At 42.2% G+C, this 9,410-nt stretch overlaps 1 pseudogene; it reads left to right on the top strand.

Annotated features, from left to right (window-relative positions):
• Window positions 1-5,997: 5,997 nt before the first annotated feature.
• LOC101341498 (integrator complex subunit 6-like) lies at window positions 5,998-7,815 on the top strand (annotated as a pseudogene).
• Window positions 7,816-9,410: the final 1,595 nt, after the last annotated feature.

Genomic DNA, 9,410 nt, shown 5'->3' with positions numbered 1-9,410 from the left:
GATACACAGCTGAAATGTATGATCCTTTTGAGAGGCCATGATCATAGACTCGTTTAGCGAGTCCTCAGCATCAGAGTTTAGAATCTCATATCTAGCATCATCATGTTCTAGGATCTAGAATCATCTCCCTTCATCTCAGTCATTACTCAATCCACTATTAGTATTGTCTACAGGTTCAAATTACTAGGCCCAGAAACTTCCTTATGCCTCAAGCCAGGTTTGAGACTGGGCTGACCTTCCTTATATCAGCATCCCAACTCAAAAAACCATACTTGTTCCAGTTAGGAAGAACCTATTGGGGAACTCCATGGCAGTCTCTTATCATCTAGAGAACTTTGAGTAGTAGGTTCTGACCTCTTTGATAATTTTATTAAATCTACAGACTCCCTTCCCAGAAAAGTTCTTTTACACACAAAACTTGGTGAATAATTTTAGACTTGTGTTCACGCCAGGATCTGCTCGGTTTTGTGGACAGATGGCCACGCTTAAATTTTAAAAAAATGAGATCAAAGGACTTTGCAAACAAACAGCCACCAATGAAACTGAATACTATCAGTTTTATTATTTTTGTATAAATGAAGAATTCTCTACTGAACTCACAATAATAGGCAGTGTGATATAGTATTTTGGTGTGAAGTCTCTGGAATCTGACAGACCTAGCTTCTACCACTCCTTGACTGACTAAAGCTGGGAAAATTACTTAAATGCTCGCCTTCAGTTTCTATGTCTATAAAATGAACACAAAAGTACTATCTACCTCATGCAGCTGTTATAAAGATTTTGAGAGATAAAGTATGGAGAGTGCAGTGTACATACTGATTAATGCACGCTTATTTTTCATTTTCTTCAGTTTTACTGTGTTTTAAGTGAAAGTTTACAGAGTAAATTATTTTTTCATTCAAAAATTTAAACACAAATTGTTTTGTGACATTAGTTGCAATCCCCTCAATGTGTCATCACTGTCCCCCTTTCCCTTTCCACCCTGGGTTCTCAGTGTCCATTCATCCAGTTTTCCCGTCCCTTCCGGCCTTCTTGTCTTTGCTTTCTGGCAGGTGTTGCCCATTAGGTCTCCAACACTTGACTGAACTGAGAAGCACCTTCCTCATGTGTGTTATTGTTTATTTGATAGGCCCGTCTAATTATGGCTGAAAGGTGGACTTCAGGAGTGGTTTCAGTTTTGAGTTAGCAGGGTGTCCGGGGGCCATAGTCTCTGAGGTTCTTCCAGTCACCATGAGACCAGTAAGTCTGATCTTTTTTTGTGAATTTGAATTTTGATTTTGTTCTACATGTTTCTCCCACTCTGTCGAGGACCCTCTATTGTGACCCTTGGCAGAATTGGTGGTGGTAGCTGGGCATCATCTAGTTCTCCTGAGCTCAGGTTAGTTGAGGCTGTGATTCATGTGGTCCGTTAGTCCTTCGGACTGGTATTTTCCTTAAGTCTTTGGTTTTCTTCATTCTCCTTTGCTCCAAACGTGATGGAACCAAGAGATGCATCTTAGATTGCCGCTTGGAAGCTTTTCAGACCCCAGACACTACTCACCAAAGCAGGATGTAGAACATATTCTTTATGAACTATGTTATGCCAGTTGACCTAGATGTCTCCCGAAACCACGGTCCCCAGCCCTCAGCCCCAGTAACTCAGTCCCTCAAAGTGTTTGGATGTGTCTAGAAAGCTTCTATGACTTTGCCTTGGTCAAGATGTGCTGACTCCCCCTATATGGTGTGTTGTCTTTCCCTTCACCAAAGTTAACACTTGTCTACTATCTAGTTAGTGATTTCCCCTCCCCCGCTTCCCTCCCTCATCACCATCAAAGATTATTTTTTTCTGTGTGTAAACCTTTTCTTGGGTTTTTATAATTGTGGTCTCATGTAATATTTGTCCTTTTGCGATTGACTTATTTCACTCCCTTATTTCCCTCCAGATTCATCCATGTTATATTTTGCAGATTAATCGTTGTTCTTTATCATTGCATAGTATTCCATTGTGTGTATGTACCATAATTTGTTTATCCGGTCATCTGTTGATGGACACTTAGGTTGTTTCCATCCTTTTGCTATTGTGTATAATGCTGCAAGGAACGTGGGTGTGCATGTCTATTAATGTGATAGCCCTTATTTCTCTGGGATATATTCCTAGGAGTGGGATTGCTAGATTGTATGGCATTTCTATTTCTAGCGTTTTAAGGAGGTGCCATATTGTTTTCCATAGTGGTTGTACCATTTTACATTCCCTACCAGCAGTGCATAAGAGTTTCAATCTCCCTGCAACCTCTGCAACGTTTGTTATTTTCTTTTTTTTTTTATTGTACTTTAGGTGAAAGTTTACAGCTCAAGTTAATCACTCACACAAAATTTTATGCACATATTGTCATGTGACACTAGATGCATCCCTAAAATGTGACAACACACTCCCCCTTTCCACTCCACGTTTCCGGTGTCCATCCAACCAGCTCCTGTCCCTTCCTGCCTTCTCATCCTGCCTCCGGAGAGGAGCCACCCATCTGATCTCGTGCATCCGCTTGAACTAAGAAGCACACTCTTCACAAGTATTACTTTATGTTTTACAGTCCAGTCTAATCTTTGTCTAAGAGTGGTCTTTGGGAATGGTTTTTGTTCTGGGTTAACATAGCGTCCGAGGGCCATGGCTTCAGGGGTTCCTCCAGTCTCAATTAGACCACTAAGTCTGGTCTTTTTACCAACGTTTGTTATTTTCTGTTTTTTGTTTTTTTTTTTTTTTAGTGCCAGTAATGTTGGGGTGAGATGGTATCTCATTGTAGTTTTGATTTGAATTTCTCTAATGGCTAATGATCTCGAGTATTTCCTCATGTATCTGTTAGCCGCCTGAATGTCTTCTTTGGTGCAGTGTCTGTTCATATCCTTTGCCCATTTTTTAATTGGGTTGTTTGTCTTTTTTTTTGTTGAGGTGTTGAGGTATTCTATAGATTTTAGATATTAGATCCTTGTCGATTTGGGAAATCTTAGGCCCGTAATTATAATCTATATTAACGGTATAAATGCATGTATATGCCTATGAAGACTGCTTGAGATTTTGACATGGTTGGATTTTGTCTCTAATGAAATATGTTCACTGATGTTTTTAAGGGAATGAAGATTGATAAAGCAGATCAGGTTGCATCAAGGCCTCAAAACAAAGTGAAACATCATGGAAAGCCCAACAGTCCTATGTCATCTAAGAGAAGGCAGAGTATGTCCCTGTGATTAAGGAAAGAGGGGGGAACTGTGTAGTGGGAGCTCAGTCATGTCACAGGAAGATGGTAGTTAAGCCTTTAGATAAGAGCATGTTTGCAAGTGGAAGGGAAAGGCTCTAATTAGGGCGACCATTTGTGGTTGCTGCAAGAGTTAGAAGGACAAAGCAGGTTCCTCAGGCAGTAGGAGGGTGGGCTCAACAAGAGGATGGGTCTGCCCTCGCTCTCTGCCTGGCCTCTCCTCCTCCTGTCCATGCTCTAACCCAGTGCAGTTTGGTATCTGCCTTCTCAACTCTGCTGAAACTGTTCTCATCAAGATCACCAGTGTCTACCGTACTTTGCCATGCATATCTCAGCAGCAACTGACAGGGGTTGTTCACTGCCTACTCCGCGGAAACCTTGTTGAGTTCTCAGACACCACACTGTCCTGGATTTCTTTCCCCTTTTCTGACAACTCATATTCATTCTCCTGGTGTTTCCTCTTCTTTCCCACCTCTAAATATTGCAAGGCCTCAAAGCCTGATCCTAGGCCCTCTTCTCTTTAGTACACTGTTTCCTCACTAGGTGAGGCTTTAACCATGATTCACATTACAATGCCCAGCTTTATATCTTTACACTAAAACATGTTCCTGAACGTGGTCCACTGTGTGCATTATATCCCCACAGGTGTCTAATAAACATCTAATACTTAACTGGTTCCATGTGTTCAAACTGAACTCTTGAACACTCTGTCTTCAACGCTCCTCTACTTTCAGCCTTCCTCATCTCAGTGAATGACACCACCCAGAGGTGTGCTGGTAAAGCTCTAACAGTCAGCTGTCCATGGAAGTGTGGGCGTGGGAGGGTGGAGAAACCCTGGCCCTTAGAGTTTACAGATTTCCATAGTGTAAATGTTCCCACTGGGGATGATTTTAAGCCACCAACGTGAGGACACTGACCACAGAATCAGGAAGAGTTGCACAAAAGCTGGTCTGGTGAGCTGTTGCCTACTGGCTCCTGCACACCCGGGCACGACTATTTACCCAGTGGTTCAGGCCAAACTCTTAGAGTCACCCATAATTTCTCTTTTATTCTTTTCTCCCTTCCCATCCATTAGCAAGTCCAAGCCACTTGACCTTCGATATAAATCTTTCACCCCACCATTTCTCTCCATCCCTCTATTTCATCTTGCATTGATCCCTCACCAAGCTGTCACAAGAGCACCTTAGCTGATCTGTCTGTTTCCCATGCTTGATACCGGCTAACTCATTTTCTGCTCTGCGGTCAGGCTGATCCTGTCTGACATGTGATGTTCTCCTACCGGTCTCCTCCTTGCTCTGTCTGCTCTCTGTCCTTTCCTCAGTTGTACCAGGATCACTCCCTCCTTATGGCCTTTACACGTGTCCTTTCCACAGCCTGGAGCACTGACCCTGTGTCATGGATTGAATTGTGTCCCCCAAAAATATGTGTACCAATTTGGCTAGGCCATGATTCCCAGTATTGTGTGATTGTCCACCATTTTGTCACCTGAAGTGATTTTCCTATGTGTTGTATATCCTGCCTCTATGATGTTAATGAGGCAACAGATTTGGTTTGGTTTTTATGATGTTAATGAGTCGGGATTAGTGGCAGTTATGTTAATGAGGCAGGACTCAATCTACAAGATTCTGTTGTGTCTTGAGCCAATCTTTTTTGAGATATAAAAGAGAGAAGCGAGCAGAGAGACACGAGGAACTCATACCACCAAGAAAGTATAGCCAAGAGTGCGCGGACTCTGCACCTGAGGTCCCTGTGCTGAGAAGCTCCTAGTCCGAGGGAAGATTGATGACAAGGACCTTCCTGTGGAGCCGACAGAGAGAGAAAGACTTCCCCTGGAGCTGGCATCCTGAATTCGGACTTCTAACCTCCTAGACTGTGAGGGAATAAATTTCTCTTGGTTAAAGTCATCCACCTGTGGTAGTTCTGTTATAGCAGCACTAGATAACTAAGACACCGTGGATCTGCACATGGTGGGCTCTTTCTCCTCCTCCAGGACTCTGCTCAAAGGATGCCTCCTCAGAAAGGCCCTGCCTATCCACCCTGTCCACTGAGGCCCCTCCCCTACTCTCCATCAGGTCCATGCTCATCGCTCTCCTTACATGAATTCACTCTGTCAGCTTTCTGTTTGCTCGTTGTACACCTTACTGTCTGATTCCCCACAGGAATGTCGGAGCCACAAGGGTGGGCATTGTTTCTGTCTGTCTCTCTTATTCACTACTGATCCCTGGCACAGTGCCTGGCACAGAGGAGGTTGAATAAATGAGGTAGAAGTGTCAGACATTGACTAAATAGAAACCCACTTCTTTGAGGCAGAAGTGAAGGATGAGGAGAATGATGTATAGACAGGGCAGTTTGCTGATGGAGTGGAGACAGAGAGTTCAGCTCTAATGGCCACTTCTATTTTCTCAGAAAATTTCAGGTAGAGCTGAGGGGTTTTGGCGGGCCCACATTGTCTGACTGCCAGCTCAGTAAAGCATGGCAGCTTGGGTGTGAATTTCAGAAGTCATGTCATCAATTGAGACTTGCAGCTTTGCAACTTGTAAAGGGCAACAAGACAGTGCTAAATCACGAGGACCAGGGGGCTGCAAATGCTTGTTTATGAGTTGTACTGTCTTACTTGGTTTCTGTGTGTCTTCATAGTGCGAAGAAGGGAAGAAGAAGGTTTTGTCATATTATTTTTCCTGAGCTCTATTTGAGGCATCTGAGATTTCTACTTGTTACATCCTCCCGCTTTATGAAATACATAATTCCCTAGAGACTGAGGAGCACAAAGATGTACCTTTCGGGGAGACGAAATTCCCCCACCTCTCAGCTCAACCTCTTAATTTGGTTTCCAGATGCTACGGTCACTCACAATGACCTCGGAGAGAAGACACAATATGGTCAAACAGCAAATGGTAGTTTCTTCTCAAAATCTGTTCCATCAAAACATATGAATATGGCAGGAGATGGTATTCCACCCAGCAAATGTGATGCTCTTTCTAATGACTTCACTTGTCTCAGGAAGCACAGAGTGATTCAAAAACGTGGTAGTGACACACTTGTGAGAGAAACCACTCCCAGCAATCTGTCTGCACATGACCCAAAAGTCACAGTGGTGTCTGTGTTGGGGACTGTGCCAAATGCATCGATAATAAGTCCTGCTGTGGTACAGAAAATCAATGATGATATAAACTATCAATTAATGAAGGAAGTTCAAAAGTTTGGATGAAGTAAATAGTGAAGTCTATCAATTAAGCCATGGGAGTTTGCTCTTCCACTGTGATTTAGGATAGATACAAGCTACTTCTTGAGGTGCATCTTTGAAAGAACTGGGTTTTCACCTTATTTATAATGGTTCATCCTTCCTTTGACTAAAAAGTACCTATAACCTCTCTCCCCCCCCCCTTTATTGTTTAGTAGCGTTCACCAGAATTTCCATAGTAGGTATGAGCAGGTGTCTTATATTTAAGTATTTAAAAGACAAACTATTTCTAACAGTTTAACCCACAGAGAATGATTATTGAGCTAGCGAATGCACTAAGATTGAATTGCATTTCATCTTTGTGTTAGCTATCTAGTGCTGCTATAACAGAAATACCACAAGTGGATGGGCTTAACAAACTGAAATTTATTTTGTCACTGCTTAGGAGGCTAGAAGTTGGAATTCAGAGCGCCGGCTCTAGCGGAAGTCTTTCTCTGTCTCTGGGCTCTGGAGGAAGGTCCTTGTCTCTTCTGAGCTTCTGCTCTTGGGCGATCTTCATGTGGCTTGACATGTGTCTTCCCTCATCTCTGCTACTCGCTTGCTTGTTTAATCTCTTATATCTCGAAAGAGATTGATCTAAGACTCACCCTACACTAATCCTGTCTCATTAACATAACAAAGATTACCCATTCCCAAATGGGATTATAACCACAGGCATAGAGCTTAGTATTTACAACCTATATTTTGGGGGGACTCAATTCAATCTATAACAATCTTCATATTTTTAGAAATACTGAAAGGATTTTTATTTTCTAATATCTTCAGAGTTTGGAAGAATCTTCAGTTTGCTTGAAGAATTGCAAGGGCCTCTAGAAGTCAAAAAAACAATTTGTTGAATTTACCATCAAGGAAGCAGGAAGGCGGGTGTAAAAAGAAACTTCAATAGTGTGTTAAGTATTATGGCCCCTTCCAAGATCACGGAGGCGGGTACAGGTCCTGCCTTGTCGTTCTCAAACGCGGGCTCTCACACTTAGTTAGTGTTGTCTCTACAGGCTTTTAGGTTGATATTACCTGATTCTAAATCAGGCTTGCAAGCCCACAGGGCATTCCAGGCTCTCCATAGTTGGAGCTGCACTTAGACATTCAACTGCCACTTTCGGCATTTGCCAGAGTGTGTCTCTCCATGAGGATGCATTTGCTATTCCCAGGTAGACTGTAAGCTCCTTTTGGTGATCTCCACAATGCTTCCCACATCATAGGTGCATTAGGTATCATCGGTTAATGAAGTGTCTCTTTATGTTCAGGTTTAAAAGACAAGTGTTAATTCAGTCTCTTGAGAAGTTACTAGAAAAAATAAATTGTAATCACCACCTTCTCAGTAAAGTTAACCACATCAAAAACACATAATCGTGTTATCCCAACAACCAAGGAGCAACGCAGGCAAGTTTGCCGTGCTCTAGAGTGGAACTAGATATCGCTGAAGCTTCCCAGAATGTGGCAGTCAAGGGAATGGCCTTCCAGAGGCTAAGAAAAACAGCAGAGCTTTTCAAGGTTATGATTCTCTGTCAGTAAAAGCTGGGCTTTTGCCCCGTAAATTTCCTTTGAAAGCATTATTTATCGATTGGTTATTTGGTTTCCCGCCTGAGGAGAAGGACGCTATGATCTCACGAGGCTAAATGCGATTACAATCTTGGTGTATGCAGACGGTTACATGCCAGTAGCTGATGTTTATAACTGCCTTCTTCCGTTACCTTTTTCTTCTTCCCTTTCTCCTCAACAAGTACCTCAGCTAGTCATCGTTCTTTCCAAGGAGGATGACTCAAACCTTCATTCCTGAAGGGTCTGGCCTTTTCATACCCTTCCTGAATTGGATTGTTGTAATTTTCCATCAACTTTAATTTAAAAAACTCAGGAGTACTAAGAAGTGCTGTGGTCATATCGGACACATTCCTCCTTATGCCCTTTGTAGTAGCAACACGTTTCCCTTTGATAGTCAAGTTCCATTACCCCAGCCAGGATAGGACCTCCTTTTGTGCCTACTGACTGAAAGGTATGAAGTGTCCAAAGTGGCCAGCTGGGATTTCAACTTCTAGTTGAATGGAATCATTCTTGTGTCCACTTTTGTAAGCATTTTTCCCTTTAAAAGTAAGACCTCTAGTTTAAGACTGGGGAAAAAAATTGGCTATGACAAATCCGATCAGCGTCTAATCTCTAAAATCTACAAGATACTGCAAAACCTCAACAACAAAAAGACAAATAATTCAATTAAAAACTGGGCAAAGTATATGAACAGGCACTTTGCCAAAGAAGACATTCAGGCCGCTTAACAGACACATGAGAAATGCTCACGATGATTAGCCATTACAGAAATGCAAACCAAAACTACAATGAGATACCATCTCACCCCTCGCATTAATCCAAAAAACACCAAAGAATAAATGTTGGAGAGGCTGTGGAGAGACTGGAACACTTATACACTGTTGGTGGGAATGTAAAATGGTACGAGCACTTTAGAAATCAATTTGGCCCTTCCTTAAAGAGAAAGACATAGAAGTACCATATGATCCAGCAATCCCACTCCTTGGAATATATCCTAGAGAAATAAGAGCCATCGCACGAATAGATACATGCACATCCATGTTCATTGCAGCACTGTTCACGATAGCAAAAAGATGGAAACGACCTAGGTGTCCATCAACGGACAAATGCATAAAAAATTATGGTATATTCACACAATGGAATACTACGCAACGATAAAGCACAATGATGAATCTGTTAAACATCTTATAACACGGAGGAATCTGGAAGGCATGATGTCAAGTGAATTTAGTCAGTGGCAAAAGGACAAATATTGTATAAGACCACTATTATAAGAATTGAAGAAAATGTTTAAACACAGAAGAGAACATTCTCTGATGGTTACGAGGGCCGGGAGGGAGAGAGGGGGTATTCACTAACTAGATAGTAGACAAGAATTATCTTAGATGAAGGGAAGGACAACA

The sequence above is a fragment of the Trichechus manatus genome, unplaced genomic scaffold (assembly GCF_000243295.1).
Source record: "Trichechus manatus latirostris isolate Lorelei unplaced genomic scaffold, TriManLat1.0 scaffold00079, whole genome shotgun sequence".
Taxonomy (NCBI): Eukaryota; Metazoa; Chordata; class Mammalia; order Sirenia; family Trichechidae; genus Trichechus; species Trichechus manatus.
This window is presented reverse-complemented; position numbering and strand designations above follow the sequence as displayed.